This window comes from Larus michahellis, chromosome 19 (assembly GCF_964199755.1).
Source record: "Larus michahellis chromosome 19, bLarMic1.1, whole genome shotgun sequence".
NCBI lineage: Eukaryota > Metazoa > Chordata > Aves > Charadriiformes > Laridae > Larus > Larus michahellis.
In genome coordinates, this window is record NC_133914.1 from 7470431 (window position 1) to 7488614 (window position 18184).

Sequence of the window (18184 nt, forward strand, 5' to 3'; positions counted from 1 at the left end):
TGTTGTCAGCCCATCTTGCCACAGAGACACCGATGCACTCGCACACCAATGTGTGTACACGGACCCCGCGCTGCCAAGTGGCTCGTCACCCACCTTTGCACACACGCATGGGCACACACACGCTCTCAAACAGTGCTGCCAAGTGCTGTGCCTCCCGTCTGAAACAGAGATGGAAACTTTATGAAAGCCACTCAGAAACACTGGAAAAAATGCTGTAAATAGCCCAGGGTTCGGCACACTTGAAGGAGGAGAGAGCAGAGCTGTCTTTGGATAAGAGAGCTGACACGTTACACACCCAGGAGTGTCAGCGATGGTAGGACGCTACAGGAGGCACGTGGTGATTTGGAGAAGAGCTTCTACACCCCAGGATCTGCTTGCCTGGGTCTGCCCATCCTCTCCTGCCTGGAAAATCAAGGCAAAGCTGTGATAAACCCCAGGAAGCCAACACAGGGTCTCTGAATGGCTGGGACACCTCCCCAGCTCTGCACCACCCCCCAGACATCAGCACTTCTGCCCAGCCTGATGGCCAAGGGTCACACATGGGGACCTGCCACATGTCCCTCCCTCCCACAGACACAGGTGTGGAGCTGGTTGCTGCCAGGGCTGGATCAAACCAGGTCCTTTCAGCTTTATTTTGCCTGCTTTTGTTCTTGCGCCGGGGATATCCCAAAGGCAGTGCAGGGTGTCTCCCATAATGTTCACAGGGACCCTTTGAAATGCTCCAAAAGAAAAAGGCAGGGAGGAGCCCTTCTGAGCAGACGCTGCGGAGCAATCCCGCCAGCCAAATTCCTGCATTGTGGCGCGGGGTGATTACCCGCCGTCAATGGCCTCTAATCCACTGCCATCGATTCCCACAGGAGCGCCCAGCTCTGCGCTCCCTGCTGCATACAAATCCCGCCTGCAGAATAGGGACGGATTGTCAAGGCATCACCTCAATTATGCGACGTGGCCCTGATAGCTCAGGGGACTTTGTGTCCGAGGCTCCCCGGGCCCTGGAGAGCGTGGGGTGTGAGAACTGCGATGGGAAGCCGAGGGCACCGAAACAATCATCGCCATGAATTAATAATGTTCTGCGTGTCTATGGGCTCTTCTAGCTGGAGATTTCAAAGCACTTTGCGGGCACTAATGAGGAAGGGCTGGGTGGATGCGGCCGTGGAAGGAGGTGTCCAATTCAGAGTGCTGCAGGGCAGTGATGCTCCGGGATGCTGCGGTCCTGTCCCCAGTCCCTCCCAGTTCTGCGATGCTCTGGAGGGACTGCGCGTGACTTGGTGACGGCATCTGTAATTTGTGCCTGTGCTCCCCCTTTCAGCCCTGTCATGCTCCTCTGCAGGGGCTGTCAGGGCTCAGGGCCGATCTGCATCAGCGCTGCGGTTAATGGGCATGGCAGGTGCCCGGCTGTGCTGACTGACGCGTCAGACATCAGAGCTGTGTGAGACCTGGCAGCGCCATCACCGAGCTGCATGCCAGCCCTCCCCACAGCCCTGGCCTGGGCAGAAGTTTCCTCCTCCTCCTCCTCCTGTAATTCCTGGGCATGCCGGAGCAGTATCAGGGGTGGGAACTGGTCCAGGCTGACCGAACTCCGAGTGGTCCCTTGCCTCCCCCTCTGCAAGCTCCTGCCAGCTGCCTGCAGCACTGTGGCCTCTGGAGTGCCCAAGGGGCATCTGAGTCTACCTGAGACCAGGGACAAGACACTGGCCTCTCTGCATGTTGCTTTGGCTTCAGCCTTGCCTGGCTTTCAACCACCCAGGCCATGCAAACTAGGGTCCAGGGCAGCCTGCCTTAAACCCAGAGCCACTGCTGCAGTCTGGGGACTGACCCTCCTCTCCCAGAGAGCCTAGAATATGTACAGAGAAGCCCACAATCCTCTGACATCTTTGGACAAGGAGAAAAAACACCCCAGCCCCTGCAGAGGAGCGTGCCTTCCCTCCCTGCCTGCGCCATGCACCTTGTACCTTGCATCCCTTGTGGCAGAAAACATGCAGACAGAGGAAGAGGGGGGAAATAAAGGCAGGAGAGGAGATGGAGCTGTGAATGTCAGTCTCCTGGGTACCCATGATGGACTGGCTGCTGTTTCCAGCTTGCTGATATGGGGCAGCTGACCCATAGCTGTGCCAAAACCAGGGCTACTCAGTAAATTGACTCCTTGGCCAAGGGAGACAACACTGCCTTCTTGATCCAGTGTCACCTGTCCACATGGTGTCCCATCCCACCAGGAGATGTTGGAAGATGTTACCTCCCTCCACACTCAGCTCTCCGCTCTGCTCTCCCAGTTTGGAAGTGGTGTTGGTGGCACTGATCCCCATGGGGGTGTAGGTGTGGGACGCAGGATGTCACAGCTGGGCCACCAAGGCTCAGAGTAGGGGTGTCCTGGCTTTTCACCCTGGGTCCCTGGGCTAGGATTATCATCCTCTCCCAACCCTTCAGCAGGAGTATCTTCCAGGTTGCTGGAGCCCCTTTCCCCCGGAAGGATAAGGTCTTCCTCATTTACCACCTGTGACTGCTGACGGCTGACATGTGACACCATTCACCCACACTAGAAATTTTTATATCTAAATATATATGTGTGTCACAATCCTGTTTGCAACCTTTCTAGTCCTCCAAGGGAGGGTTAAGGAGCCCGGTTTCCGGGTAGTTCTTGCACCCTGGGCAGTCCCCTTCCAAAGTCGGGGCTGGGCAGCCAGACCCCACATACGTCTGTCCGCCCACCATGCCCTGTCTGTCTGCGTGGCCAACCTCTGCAGCACCACAAGGCAGCATCACCCAGTGCAGAGATGTAAATACAGCCCCACTGGGATCTGTGCGCTGCAAGCGATTATGCACAAACTTCTTTTTCTTTAAAAAAAAAACACAACAACATGGTAGAGATTCTTATTTCCAAGCATGTTCACAATCCTTGACTAATCTGTTTCTCTACTCATATTTTTTATCTATCCATCTATCCATCTTTTTATCCTTCCCCCCTCTCTCCAGTGTTTCACTCTACCTCTCGCCACAAAGATTTTTCCCCATATCCAGTACGTCTGTACGTAGCCATCTGTTTGTCTGTCTCTCTAGCCATCTGGGTGTCTGCCTGCAGTGTTTGCTGTGTCTCTAAAGCATATACAGGCTGCATGTATAGATCTATCAATTGGAGGTCTACTTGCCAGTCTCTCTAAGCTGTGTTCTGTGGGCTTCATTAACATGCAAATTAGCAAGATCTGACTGGCTCACTTAGCTGCTACTTCTCTTAGACAGCCATGCAACAATGCAAATACTAATGAGGCTATGGAAATGGCACTTGCTCTATTGCTAAGCAAGCATGCACACAGAGCAGGCTTTGGCAATTTCAGGCATGCCATCCATCCTCACACCTGCTGGAGGACTCAGGACAGAAGGGATGGGTGATGGATGGATGATTAGGGGCACTGATGCAGAAAAAGAGGAGAGAATTCCTGTTCTGATGGGGATGCCAACGCTCCCAGCCCCAGGATCCTTGGCTCTGAGATCCCTTTGTCCTCATTGCTACTTGCCACTGCTCTGGAGCCCAGCCACTGATGGGATCCCCCGGCTCAGGAGCACATTGGGCCCACCATCCCATCCGATCCAGATCGTGCTATACCGGCTTTACACTAGATTGTACTTTCAGCTTCTCTTGGGTTTGAAGGCTCTGGTGTACCTGGATTATGTGTCTCTTCTCCACACTGTGCCCTTTCCACAGACAGGAGAGGGGGAGCTGGAAAGCTGTGGCACGCCTGCTCTTGCAAACTCCCAGCCCTGTCTCCTGGCACGAAGAGTACAGAAAAGCTCTCGGGCAGCTGGATGCAGCCAGACTCTGCCACAGGGCTCAGGAGCTGCTCCTGCCTCTTGTCCCCCCACCGAGAGCCGCGCCAGCTCCTGTGCTCTTCTGCTCTTCTCCCTTCAAGCACGTAATGTGAGCCCGGGTCGCCATGGGGGAAGTTTTCTGTTACTCTTCAGCTCCATCGCCTCCTCTAATGATAATTCAACCATACACCTCCTTGTAAAACATCTAAAATGATCAAACGCTGTGCAGCAAGATGAAGGCACCTCATCTTAGGAACCTGGTTTCCGTATTCCTTTTTATCCTGGAGATAAAATAAAGAACCATTTGCTCTGGCTGCTACTGCAGTCTCTTGCCTCTCCTCACCCACACCGCTACCCACCCCCTTGGGAAGTAACACCGCAACAAACCCAGGCTGCTTTACCCCCCAGTCCTTTTCATCTCCATCCTGGCTGCTGTCGCAGGAGCAGCACAGACCAGCTCTTGCAAGCACTCACCAGGGCCCGGAGGGATGTCCCTGTCTCTCCTCTGACAAGGTGATGTTATCGTGTACGTTCCTACGGCTGCTTCCCGGTGGCAAAGCCAGAGCAGCCACCGCGCGCATCTTACCCCTCCTAAGGACAGTACTCCTCTCCCACGCCAAAAGATGTTCACAATCACACTGGGTGCTGGGGTGAGGCAGGAAAAGCGGCCTGGGATGAGAGAAGTAGGGGATTTTAGGGAGATGGAGCTGAGGCCAGGAGATACTCTGGAGCTTGGAGATGAAGTGCATGTGGTAAGCAAATGGCTAAATGGGGAAAATGACAAACCATAGGCAGGAAGGGTGGCTTGCCCTGTCCGGAGAGTGCCATGGTCCATGGGAAGAGCCACCTTTTGGTGGGGGAAGGGGAGGTTGACTGGGGCTGGAGCTGGCCCAGCTTATCACAGACCCAACAGCAGCCCGCGGCACTTTGGCAACTCCATGCTGTGGTTTCTCAGGCTCTTTCTCCCTCCTGAAATGGTCTTATAAGAATCTTCTCTGTGGCGGTCATCTCTGACTAGAAGATAGGTCTTGTAAGAAGGTGAAATTGTAAATACAGTCCAGGAGGCAGAATTTCCTGAGAAATTGCCTGAATTCCTGAGAATTGCCTGAGTTTAGGCAGCACATTTGTGGTGGAAGAAGGAGGTTGGGACCTGTTGCCATATTTGTGGGAATTGCATTGGACAGAGATCGGCTTTCTGTGCTGAGCCAGCCCCGCAAATATCCCTGCCTCCATTTTTGCAGTTGGGCACACCTAGGGCGCAAAAGTCTTTCAGGTAAAGGGCTGGTTTCTGCTGGATGTCAACTAGATTGTGCCGATGTAAAAGATCCATAGGCTCCTGGCAATTCTGACTCTTCTGCGACTTAGCATGCCCATCCCATTGCAAATAAAGTTTTCGGACTAGAGTCCACATTCCTTGCTCAGGAAGACTGGCCACATACGCAATGCGTGTTTGCAAAGCAGACTGCCTGCCCGGCTGTGTGGGTAGCCCCAGGGATCTGGTACAGGCAGCTTCAGAATCACCTCTGAGGAACCGTCTGTGTTTGCTTCTTCTGGCAGGAGGATCCCGCTGCAGCGCAGGGCAATAGAGAGGAGCCGTTCCCTTCCCGTCGCTTGTCTCTGCCACATCCTCATCTCGGCAGTGCCCAGGGGCACCACCAATGCATCCATGGAAGGCAGGGCTCCACTTCCCAGTCCTGGACTCTGTAAACTCACTATTTCTACCCTGAGAAAAGGCATTACTCTATTGAGAAGATGTGGAGACCTGCTGCGGGGGGAATCTGTAGCAGGATAAACCTATCTGATGAAATTGCTGTGCTCCGCGGATACTGGCATAATAGCACCCTATGCTTAACTCCACTCTGTGTTTGCACATCACTAGCCTCAGCAGCTCCCCGGGTCTCTCCCCACTCAAGTGTGGCCTCCAGCACTGGGCTGGTCTCATCACCCTGATGGGCTGATGCTCATGGAAGGAGCCTTCAGTGGAATATGCCCCATTGGAGAATGTGTAACGAATAAGTGAGGTATTTCCTCACTGCTCTAAGCTTCATGCTCCCACCCCAACTCCGGGATGCTCGGCCGTCCCTTGGCTTGGTTCTGGCGCCACAGCCATGTCTGTGGTTTGGCCTGAGGCTGCCTGGCTGCAGAGATGCGTCCTGAGGCTTGGTGGACTTTCATGAAGGGACAGAAATAGCTTCTACATTTTGTGACTCCAGAGTAGCTTGTTACCAGTTTTTAAGCCTGCACAAGGCCTAAATACCCCCACGTTGCCACTGCAGTCTGGCTTTCAATCATCCCCCAGCTGGAGATGCAGAGTTCCCCATCTCCCCTGCCAAACACAAGCTCAGACCAGACTCCTCTCCAGTCAGACCTGCATTAAGCCCCAGAGAGGTCCTTGCTCACTGTAAGAGGCAGGAGCCCATCCTAGAAACTTCCCTTAGTGTGGCCAGAAACTAGCCTTGATGTTCGCGGAGGGCCACAAAGATGGTCAGGGGGCTGGAGCCCCTCTGCTGTGAGGACAGGCTGAGAGAGCTGGGGTTGTTCAGCCTGGAGAAGAGAAGGCTCCGGGGAGACCTTACAGGAGCCTTCTAGTCCCTAAAGGGGCTCCAGGAAAGCTGGTGAGGGACTCTGGATCAGGGAGTGTAATGATAGGACACAGCATAATGGTTTTAAACTGGAAGAGGTTAGATTTAGATTGGATATCAGGAAGCAATTCTTGGCTGTGAGGGCGGTGAGCCCCTGGCCCAGGTTGCCCAGGGAAGCTGTGGCTGCCCCATCCCTGGAGGGGTTCAACGCCAGGTTGGACGGGACTTGGAGCAACCTGGGCTGGTGGGAGGTGTCCCTGCCCAGGGCAGGGGGTGGCACTGGGTGATCGTTAAGGTCCCTTCCAACCCAAACCATTCTGTGATTCTATGATTCTTGCCTTGCTTTTATCTTTCATTATCCACACTTTGCCTTAGAGTGGTGTCTAGGATCTGGCCAGGACACGTTCCCAATGCACCCATCTGGCTCCTCACTGTGTCCTGTGAACTTTTCTTTATCACTGCTCAGCACGATTGCCATCTCTTCCCTCCCTTGGGACTGCAAACACCCCTTTTCCTGGCAGAGTGAACATCTTCTAAAGCGCCATAGAATTTGGTGAATTTGACAACGTCAACAGAGGCCCTGCTGAGTGAAGAAGGGTCAGTGAAGCCCTGTTGGGTTGTGAAGAGCCAACTCATAACATTTGGGTTGGGGAAGAGCCCCGTTGGGTCGGGCGGGCAGAAGCCACATAGCCTGTTTCAGACAGCTGGTGTCCCCAGGCATCTCGCCAGAGGATGAGACTGAGATGACCTACCCCAGTGCTGAAGGCAGAGCAATGTCAGGGGGCAGTTGTGCAGTCTGGTGCCAGAATGGTCTGCTCTTGGCTTGAATGGGTTTAGGAGCACACCCGGCATGGAGCGGCAAAGTCTTCCCCAGCAGCAATTAGGAGATCAACACTTGCCCTGGCCTTGGGAGCCTGGAGAAGCGGTGGGGAGCACTGGTGTCCCCCTTTGTACAGCTCCTCCTAACTGCAGCTCACACACACGCACACTGCACACCCTGGGATGGAGCTGGGTGGATTCTGCCTTGAGATGAAACGTCCAACAAGCTTGCCAGTCATTTACGTGTTGTAAAATAATAACGGAGGAAGGAAAGCAAGCGACACCTTCATTTCAGCTTCTGTCCGTCTTGCACTCCGATCTCCGACAGTCGGAGATGGGGCCGAATAAAACATCTGCTTAATTTGACCTGTCGACTCTTCAGGGAGAATTGCTTGCGTCCGCCGATGCGAAGGTCACCTCATTAAGAGGAGCAAGAGCCGAGTCCCTCACCTGGGGGAGGCTGGGTGACTCCAGCCTGCTGAAGGGTGACCTTTTCTCCAGGCGCGAGGCGTGCGGGAGGAGACGGGTCCTGGCACGCGTGCACTGACCCAAATGGCAGTTAGTTTCGCAGACACTTACATGTCCCGAGCAGTGGTTTTGAACTTTTCATTCTCACAAGCTTGTCAGATCTTGAAAGCTGTAAGTGCCTGCGGTGTCTCCTGCTCACTGCTGGGGCGAGCACGATGCTGGTGCGAAAACGCTCCCTCCCTCACTGGCAGGGCTCAGGGAGAGCAGGATCAGGCCCAAGATTCCCATTCACGGGAAGGTCTAGGCACATCTTGGGCCCACCACGGGCAGACCTTTCCTTCTGCAGTATGTCTGAACGCAGCTGTATCCCAGCTCCCCAGAGAAAGGGCTGGATGTGACCCAGACACAGTCAATGCATAGCCCATGGGCACGGCTCCCGAGTGGCCCAGCTTGTGGTGCAGAGCAAAGAAGGGAGCGTAAGCCCCATGGTACGCCTGCTGGGACACTGGGTGCAAGCCTTCCTCCCACCTCCAGCACTCTTCCTCACCCCAGCTGGGTCATAGAATCAAAGAATCACAGACGGTGTTGGGTCGGAAGGGACCTCTAAAGGCCACCTAGTCCAACCCCCTGCAGTCAGCAGGGACATCTGTAACTAGATCAGGTCGCTCAGAGCCTCATCCAGCCTGGCCTTGAATGTCTCCAGGGATGGGGCCTCCACCCCCTCTCTGGGCAACCTGGGCCGGTGTCTCACCACCCTCAGTGGAAAGAACTTCTTCCCAATGGCTGATCTAACCCTGCCCTGCTCTAGTTTAAACCATTGCCCCTCGTGCTGTCACTCCATGCCCTTGCAAACAGCCCCTCCCCAGCTTTCCTGTAGGCCCCCTTCAGGGACTGGAAGGCCACTATAAGGTCCCTGGAGTGTGCAAAGCCCCAGCGGCTCCGAGCCCCCGTGAGCAGCAGGACACAGCAAGGCCAGCAGCAGCCTCAGCGCTGCGGGAAAGCAAATGATCCCTGTCTGCTGCCTCAGAGGAGATTTTTTTTTTTATTATTTCGCCTTTTACCTTATCCCCAAGCTGGGGAAGGAGAACATCCACTGTCCTTGCCAGCAAGTGCGGGCATTCGGACTGCCGCCCTCCTCCATCAGCTGGGCAGAGCGCGGGCTGTGGGCTCCCCGGAGAGCTGCCCTTCCACCCCTTCCCGGAGCAGGAGGGGAGGGACGTGCCCACCTCCTCCCACGCGCTGCCCTCCACAGACCTTTAATTCTTTCTCCTCTGATGTTAATCTTGGAGGTGGTGCACAGGTCAAGTTTAATATGCTATCCTGGGGGAGTTTCATTTAGAGCCAGTGAGAGGGAGACTGGGGATTCAATTAGGGTTTCCCGTGTAGTCCAAGAGCATCACTAGCTTCAAAAGGCAGCAGGCTGTGCTCAGCAAATGCCAGTGGAGGCAGTTTCCCGCAGGCCTGGCTTTTATCCACAGCTCAGCCATTACCTGCTGCTTCTCTGCCCCTCACCCCTGCCCCCAGCACGCCCCACACACCCCCCACAGCCACCGTGCTATCGCCCAGGGCCCCTGTCAGATCCCAGCCCCTACTCGCACACCCACCCATGCAGCCTCCTGGCCCACCTGCACGCGTGAGCGCCAGTGCCCAACCCTGCACCCACGTCTGCCCATTCCTCCCTCTGCCTCAGTTTCCCCAGCTGGTGAGGGGCAATCGAAAGGCATAGGCGGGTACTTATGGATGGCTCTTCTATGAGATCAATGGACAGTGGTAGGGGAGGGATGCACAGAGACCCCGTTGTCACAGAAGCCTTTGTTGGGGGTGTCAGGGGGATGCTGATGGCTCCAGGCATCCAGGTCCCCCCACGCAGACTGCGAGACCTCACCCCATCCACTGCTTGGGCACGTGGCGGCAGCGCCGCCCATAATGCAAAAGGACAGGCAGTAAAAGACTGTGATGGGGATCATAAATATCCATTAAACCAGCTTTTAATCTATCCTGCTAACAACAGGGATGCCGGTGAGCGAGAGACAGGAGCCTGGCAGGCTGCATGCAGGGAGCAGGTGGCACGCAGACAGGGGGGCACCCCGATGTCCCACCGCAGGCTCTTGCTTCCCAGGGAAGGGATGAGCCATCGCTGCAGAGTCGGGAGCCAGGGGCCAGTGCCGAGGGGAGGGAGGGCATGCTGCCACGCTGCCTCCTCCAGGGAAAGAGCTCCGTCCCGGCACACAGCCCGGGGCACCGGCTGCACAAGACCTGACGTGACACCGATTCGTCAGAGGGAAATACAGTCTGTGCCCAGATGAGAAGCCGAAGCCACAGCCCCTCTTCTACCAGCGTTGCTCCAGCAAAGGAGAAAGTAGGTCGAGCCTCCCCTCAGTGCTGGGGAGCAGAGACACGTCCCAGCCCTTGGAGGCTGGTGGTTCACGGAGGGAAAAACCTGGCTCTTCTCTGTCATTTCCCAAACAATACCCTGTGTAAACCCTCTCACAGAATCACACAGAATCACAGACTGGCAGGGGTGGGAAGGGACCTCTGGAGATCACCCTGTCCAACCCCCTGCCAGAGCAGGGTCACCTGGAGCAGGTGGCACAGGAACGCCTCCAGGCAGGTTCCTGCCTGGGGAAACCCTTTTCCAGGGAAATACCTGTCAGTGTGCTGCTGCACATCCCCGCGTACATGGACCTGGCTCTCGCATCCATCTTGTCCTGCTCTCCAGGGACAAAAGACTCTTCCTGGAGCTCCTCTGGGTAACAAGGGCATCCTCTTCCCTAACTCCTGTTGATGAGTTTCTCTCCACTTTGTATACAACGCCTTCACCTTCCTCCCTGCCAGCGCTGCCATTCTCTATTTATGGCTGTACAGCATGGAGCAGGTCACATCTGATGTCCTTCCTCTGCTTTCAGCGTAGGGCAAAGTACCCCTGGATGGCTGCTGCCTCTGCCACGATGCTCTTTGCTGGAGCCAGAGCCAGCTGAAAGATGGCAGTTCCGTCCCCTGGGGACCTGGGGTCTTCCCAGCGCAGAATTTTCCACAACATACAAATTTGGAACTGGCAGGGGGGAGAGGGAAATTCCACTCAGAAATATCAAAACGTTTAGCTGGGTTTTGATGCTGTGAAATCATTAAACAGTAAAACGCTAGATAGAATAGAAACGTAGATTTGAAGTAATACGATAACATAAAAGCCCAAATGGAATGAAACCAAATGATAATGTCAAATTGAAATGTTCGTCTCTCATTGGAAAGAATCCTTTTGACGTTATTGAAACAAAATGTGAAAGTTGAAATCATTTGGTTTGACACTTCTCCATAGAAAAAAATTCATCAGGATCGACATGTTCCCAGGAGATGTTCAGATTTTAAAAGCTGCTCTGCTGGAAAAATGTTGCCAGACGGAAATAAGGCAGAGCAAAGGAGCTACTTTCTCCCTCTGCCCCCTCTCTGAGACGGGGGTTTGACACAGAGGGAAGGTTAACGCAAGGGATGCTCGAAGGGATCAGGTTCTGCCCTCGACTCCGCTCCTTTACCAGCCTGTGCCCCGGCTCCCGGGGAGAGGGGCCGGCAACGTCACCCTGCACCATCCCTGCCCGCACCACGCCAGCCAGGGACTTGTATTTTACCCTGCTCCTCCTGCCCGTGTCTTTCACCCTTCCTTATCGCTGGCAGCAAGCGGTGGCAGCAGCAGCACGGCAGCTCACGCGGGAGGTTGTTCTGCAGCAGCAGAACTGGTGCTCTGGGATTTCACGGCCCATCGACTTGCCCAGTCCTGTCTCTCAGCATTTTTCTATTCATTTTTTTTTCCACGACCCCTCGTGAGTCTGGCACACCTGCCAGAGCGAGACTTGCTCCCAGACACTGACCTGGATGGTTTGCACCCCCCTGGCACTTTCTGGCTTGCCCGGCGTGGAGGGGAGTGGTGAGGGGTGCCAGAAGGCAGCCATGGCCCAGCGATACGTGAGATCCACCCCTCTCTGCACAGGCTTTGATAACCTGGCGTCAGCTGCCAGAAAACGCTGCCCTTGAGGTGCACAGAGCCAGGATCACTGCCCCAGACCCCCCTCCCTTGACATTACCTTTACCCTGGCCTGGAGGAGCGGGTACCGCCATCCTCCTGAGCTGGTCTGAGCCCCCTGCTCCCCGCATCGCATTACCAGCTCTCCAGGGCTTTCCCAGGCTGGCAGGGGCAGGCAGGAGACGCGGCAGTGCCAGCATCGCTTGGGCAGCAAGTGCCAGCAGCAGAGCTCAGCTCCACAACAACAGCAAAGCCGTCCTCACGGCGGGGGTGGATGCCCGGAAAACCCAGCACCGGCCAGGTTTTGTGCCTCTGCTGGGTGAGAGCAGGACGCAGCTGGGGCCAAACCTCCCTCCTGGCTTGGTCCCTCCTCTCCAGGCTGCAGAGCTCGCCACGGCGGGGCTGGTGCTAATGAAGATTTCCTGGAGCGCTTGCTTAGCAGAAAATGATTGGTTACACCCGAGCTCGTAATTAAAAAAAAAGAGAGCGAGTGCACTAATGGGTATTTATTTGACTGTTACCTTGTCATGTATTTATCGATGCAGATAAATTCAAAATCATTAAATGCTTTACGGGGCCTGACAATTTACAGCCCCTGTCAGGGCTCCGCGCCCTGCCTCTGCGGTGGTGGAGCAGCACGGTGCGGCGGCACAGCCGCGGGAGGGGAAGGATCCTGGGTCCCCCCCACCTTGGCACGGGGTCAGGAGCCAGCCAGGGCATGCGGAGTCAGGGGGGGAAGGAGCCCAGGACCGACCACGGGGTGTAAAAAAGCCGCTGAGGCGACGCCGTGTCGCGCGCTCTGCTCTGCAAGGATGTGCAGCAACAGCGACAGGTCTCTGCTCAGGGCTGGAGGCGCAGCTTGCGTGTGATGGGCACTGTCAGGGCTACATGGTGTGCAGGTGGTGATTTGGGCTCCACGCATGATCCACTGTATCTCCCCATCCCTGTCTCGGACACACCTATGTGGATGACAGCCCTGGGCAGGCGGGGATGCCTTGGGGACAAGGTGGGGCTGAAATAATTTGTTATGTCTACGTGCAAGTAGAAACCTCCAGCCAAGCACACGGGAGCTACCTGGCATTGCTCAGAGGTCAAATATGAGCCGTCATAACCACAGCACAGAGGAGCTCTTCCTCTGCCTTCTTCCATGGAGTGGAAACCCCTTTCAATGCCTCCCCATCACAGAGCCGATGAAGGCAGCGGTGGATGAAGGAAGGATGAACGGTTTTCTCGGCTCTGTACCCAGCGGCAGGGGCAGCCCAGAGTAGCCACAAATCTCAGGAGAGCATCTCTCTAGAGACTTGTCAGGTGTGCAGGGGGAGACAGGGGCGTCTCTTGACTCAGTGTTTGCATAGCAACAAGGCCCTGCCTTCATGCTGATTATACAGCCCCTAATTAACTTATTATTCCCATTGGCCGAGGTGGGGAGCCCCCCCCTCTCAATGCACCCGCCAGCAGTCCGGGCCCCAGCCTGAGTGTGGGCATCCCAGCCCTCCGATTGCCTGTCACCAGTGTTTTATAGACCCACACAGCAGCGCCCGTGCGTGGCAGCCCCTGAGCCAGCACAGCCTCCTGCCCCGTCACCCCAGCTCCATCCTTGGCACCCAGAGCGTGCACCCACGGGCGCGGAATCATCTGCCTGTGCGGAATCGGGCGCATGTGCCGGGTGTGTGTGCATGCCTGTGAACACATTCTCCGTGTGTGCCTGTGTGCACGGTGCAGCAGCTCTCCCCCTGTGTCCCTTGGGATTTTTCAGGGAGACGGTTTTCCCCAGAGAAGCGATGCTCACTCTGGGGAGTGGCTGTTCCCCCCAGGATCCTGCAGCTCAGAGCAGAGTAAGCAGCAGCAGCCCTGGTCCAGGGCAGGGATACAGGCACTGCGTCACCCATCCTGCCTGCTGCCGGGCCACTGTGTCCCCATGGCCCTAACTTGTTCCTGGAACCGGGTCAGACCGGCATCGCTTCTGATGCAGAGAGATTACCTGCCTCTCCCCAGCTCTGTTCTGGACCTGAACTTGGCATAGCAGGCAGGATCCCAGCTCCCTGCTTCTCATCGCAGCAGGGCCCTCCAAGGGGAACTGGTCCAGAGGAACCCATGAAGATGATCAGAGGCTGGAGCCCCTCTGCTGTGAGGACAGGCTGAGAGAGTTGGGGGGGTTCAGCCTGGAGAAGAGAAGGCTCCAGGGAGACCTTCGAGCCCTTTCCATTACCTGAAAGGGGCCTACAGGAAGGATGGGGAGGGACTCTTCATCAGGGAACGTAAAGATAGGACAAGGGGTGACGGTTTCAAATTGAAAGAGGGGAGATTTAGGTTGGATATTGGGAAGAAATTCTTTGCTGTGTGGTGAGGCAGTGGAACAGATTGCCCAGGGAAGTTGTGGCTGCCCCATCCCTGGAGGGGTTCAAGGCCAGGTTGGACGGGGCCTGGAGCAACCTGGTCTGGTGGGAGGTGTCCCTGCCCAGGGCAGGAGGGTTGGAACTAGATGATCTTTAAGGTCCCTTCCAACCCAAACCATTCTGTGATTCTGTGATTCTGTGATTCTGTGATCTTGCTCTCTGCCATCCTTCACCATGGGGAACCGTAGGGCTGGCATCGGCACGGGGGGTGAGCACAGCTGGTGCTGCTGCAGGCTGGCCCCAGGCACCACTGGGACAAACCTCTGCCTGAGCACCCACCCCTGGGCACGCTGCGCAGGCTGCCAGCCCGGCAGGCAGGAGCATGGCCTGTCCCCTGCCCACCAGCGCAGGGGAGGAGGCTCCATGCTTGGTGTTACCTGCAGGATAAGAGCCCTGGGCAGCACCCAGACCTGCCGGCGGGGCTGAGCCTCCTCCCAGCACCCACAGGGGATGCTGCGCTGGTGGGTGCGGTGTGGGCTTGGAGAAAGGCTCTGCCAGAGTGGCTCTCATTGTGCTCGGAGCAGGCGGCGCAGCAGCTCGGACGGCAGCATTGTTCGGGAGAGAAAAGGCAAGAACTGGGGCTGTGCGTGTAAGTAGGTCACACGCGAGGCTGGAGACGAGGCCACAGGCACAGACTATAAACGCACGAGGGAGAGGGGAGGGGGGGGGTGGGGGTGTCTGGAGGTGGACAGTGGGAGAGCAGGGGGGGCCTCACGGACAGGCGTGCAGGACCACGTCCCTACGCGCTGTGTGAAGGCACAGAGGTGTCTCTGCTGTATTTCTTGCATCTTAACTTTTCTCTCCATCGCTACCCTCACAGCGTGGGAGACGAAGTCCTGTCCTGACCTCCTTGCCCAGGACATCCCAGTATCAGAGCTCTTGCCTGCTGGGATCGATGTGGGGAGGATGCTCACCGCTATGCAGCCTCTAGCTGTTCTCACTGCTGGGTGCATAACAGTCTTTATCCTCATGACAGCCACAAGTCATAAAATTTTACTGCGACGCAGAGTTGCACCAGGGCTGGGGGCAGAGAAGCGGCTCAGCCACCACGATTATGGGGAAACATGTCCTTCCCTCGCTGGGCAGGCCTTCTGCCCCCGTGTCAGGCTGGAGAAGCCAAGGTGACCCCCAGGACAGCCCATCGCGGTGGGAGTGCATGCAGGGGCTTCCTTCCCGCCGCATCCCAGGCCGGTCCTGTAGCCACGGAGGGGGTGATGGGCAATGAGCACAGCAGCGCGGCGTGGTACCCGCGCCAGGAACACCCCATCCGACAGGAGGGTTGGAGAACCGCTCCCCTGCTGCCTCCCATGGCAGCACCTGACGCTTCAGCACATGGTTAAGCCCTGCATCCCACAGCCTAGTGGGTTATGAAATGCTGAACACAGGCGGAAAATGTCTTCCTGGCCCCTGCGGTGATCAGCTGGTGCCCCTAGGCAGGAGGCGCAATTAACCTTCTCTTGACAAGAATAACTACCAATGTTATTATTGATCATAAAATTATCCAGCCCTTTTCAAGCCCCAGCCACAGGGTTGGAGTGGAGGTGGCACGGCGTGGGAACCGAGCGTGCAGGAAGGAAGACGCAGCATTTGGAGCGTCCCACCAGGCTCTGGGGCACGTGGAGGAGCGCTGGGAGATGCCTCCACAACCTCCCACCCTCACACTCTCCGGTGCTGCGACTCCCCACGCCTTGCAATGGTCTGGCCCAGGGTGATGCGTGAGCTGAGGCACGTTAAAAGGCAGCAGGAATTAGGAAATGGCCAAAAGGAGCCTTGAAAAAGATTAAAATTGAATATGAAATGAGGTCAAGCCACAAAGTCAAGAAAAAAAAAATCCCTGATTTAATCCATTGCTCTCCCTACTGGGCAATAGAGCGCAAAGGAAAGGTGAGGCTTGGTGTTTCAGAAGCTGCGCTTGATTCCAGGTCATGCGCCAGGCACAGCAGTGAATAATAGATAAACGGGAAGCTTCCTAATTCCAAACCTGTCACCTCATACACATCTCATCCCATACGTGGATGTGAACCCAACACAGGTCACTCCAGGGTGAGTCGGGGTGAATCACGTTGGCCCGTCCTCGCCATAGCCAGCCCCACGCAAGCACCGGTGCGAGCGTGGGTCACCCCAGACATCCCAGGGGTGTGTAACAAGGACAGGGTGTTGTCCCTTGGCATCTGGAGTGAAACCGCTGCAAACAGCTTAATCGCTGTGTAATTATGTCAAAACATCGGTCGCTCACTGAGAGACTGCTGCAGAAAGCCAGTCTGGGGAAAGTCTTTCCCTTTTTTGTAGCGGAAACCAAGAAACTGGAAATTCTCAGGGTAAAAAATATTTATGGTCTTGGTTGGGAAAATCAGGCTTTGGCTGTTGGAAAGCCAGGAATTTTCACCATCTTCTGTCCTGACAGCTTTTGTTGGGGGTTTTTCTTTCATGAAAGGGCTTGGCAGGGAGGGGAGAATCTGATGGCAATGCAGGGAAAGGGGAGAAAAAGAAGATTTCTTCACAAAATTTGCAATGGAAAATAACCAGCGAATTTTTTTTTTCTTTTAATTTTTTTACCTGCCCTCCTTTGAACCTCCCTGCTGGAGGGGGCTGCTGCGGCCTCACACCTTGTACCTGGCATGAGGGGGCTTGTCTGTGGGACAGAGCACGGGTGGGGATGCCCTGGACCCCCACCCCTTCCTCCCCGTGGAGCCGGGGCTGTCAGCAGCGGCGGCTGCCAGCGCTAACCCAGATTCCAGGGGCGTCACGCTGCCGCGGCTGCTAAATTGGCAGCATGTAAGAGGCATGTCACCTGGGTGACAGGGTGTCTCTGACTGCGCGAGTGTTTGAATACACTGCGCCGTGTGCTAAATACTCCCATCATTACAACTGAGCTGGAGAGACAGAGCCGGGAAGTTCCCTGCGGTATTCGGAGCAAGGATGGAGGATGGATTTGCAGAGTGCAGGGGACAGTGAGCATCCCCCTCGCGCCAGCGCCTGGTGATGGTGGCCAGTGCCCTGCTGTCCCCATCCCCAAACCCTCCTGGCCTTTGGAAGCAGAGAGCTGGCAGCATCGCTTGCTGGATGGAGGTTGGGCATCTCTCCAGGAGCATGCCCTTGCTCTCTCGGCCATCACCAAATTCCCAGAGGCTGGTGGAAGAGATAGTTATCTTCTGCTGAGGGCAAATGAGGGAGCAATTAATCGCCCCTTTTCTTTAGAAATAACTGAGAAACCACAGACCAAGGCTGGAGTCAGAGCCGGGCTGTGCGGTCAGAGGGGTTTCCCCGGGGGAACGCAGATGGGAGGCAGGAGCCGTGTGTCTCTACGAGTCAGACACAGCCGGAGAAGGTAATGGGGAAGCCAAGGAGACAGTCACAAGCGCGCTGGAAACCTGCCCCTGGGGATGGTGCTTTGGGCAGCACAGTGGAGGCTGGGGCTCATTATGGAGCAGCTTCTTCCCACCACCTCAGCCCCTTGCAAACATGCAACAACAAAACACCTTTTGCATGGGAGTCCTTTGCCCTCCATGGGACAAGAAGCAGGTGAAGGTCCACATCAGCTGGGAAGGTTGGTGCTGGGTGGGCTTTACAGTCAGTGGCTGCTCGTGGGCATCATGCGTGCACAACACCGTGTGGGCTCCTCCATGCACACCTTCACCAAAGGCGTGGAGGCTTCACGGTGGGTGTGCAAGCACCAGCACTGGTTGCGCCAGCCCTGTCCTGCTGCTTTGTGAGGGAAACAGTGCCCACCACTCTCCTTCTCCTCTCTCACACTGAAACTCTTTCAAGCCGCTTGCAGGGGCCCTTCCCCACTCACCCTGCCAAAGGGTGGCCATTCATCCTGCTTGTGAAGATCTCCCTGTAGCGGATCCATCACAGAATCCCAGAATCCCAGACTGGCAGGGGTGGGAAGGGACCTCTGGAGATCACCCAGTCCAACCCCCTGCCAGAGCAGGGTCACCCACAGCAGGTGGCACAGGAACGCCTCCAGGCGGGTTTGGAATATCTCCAGAGACGGAGACTCCACCACCTCTCTGGGCAGCCTGTGCCAGGGCTCTGCCACCCTCACAGCAAAGAAGTTCCTCCTTGTGTTTAGGTGGAACTTCCCATGTTCCAGTTTGTGC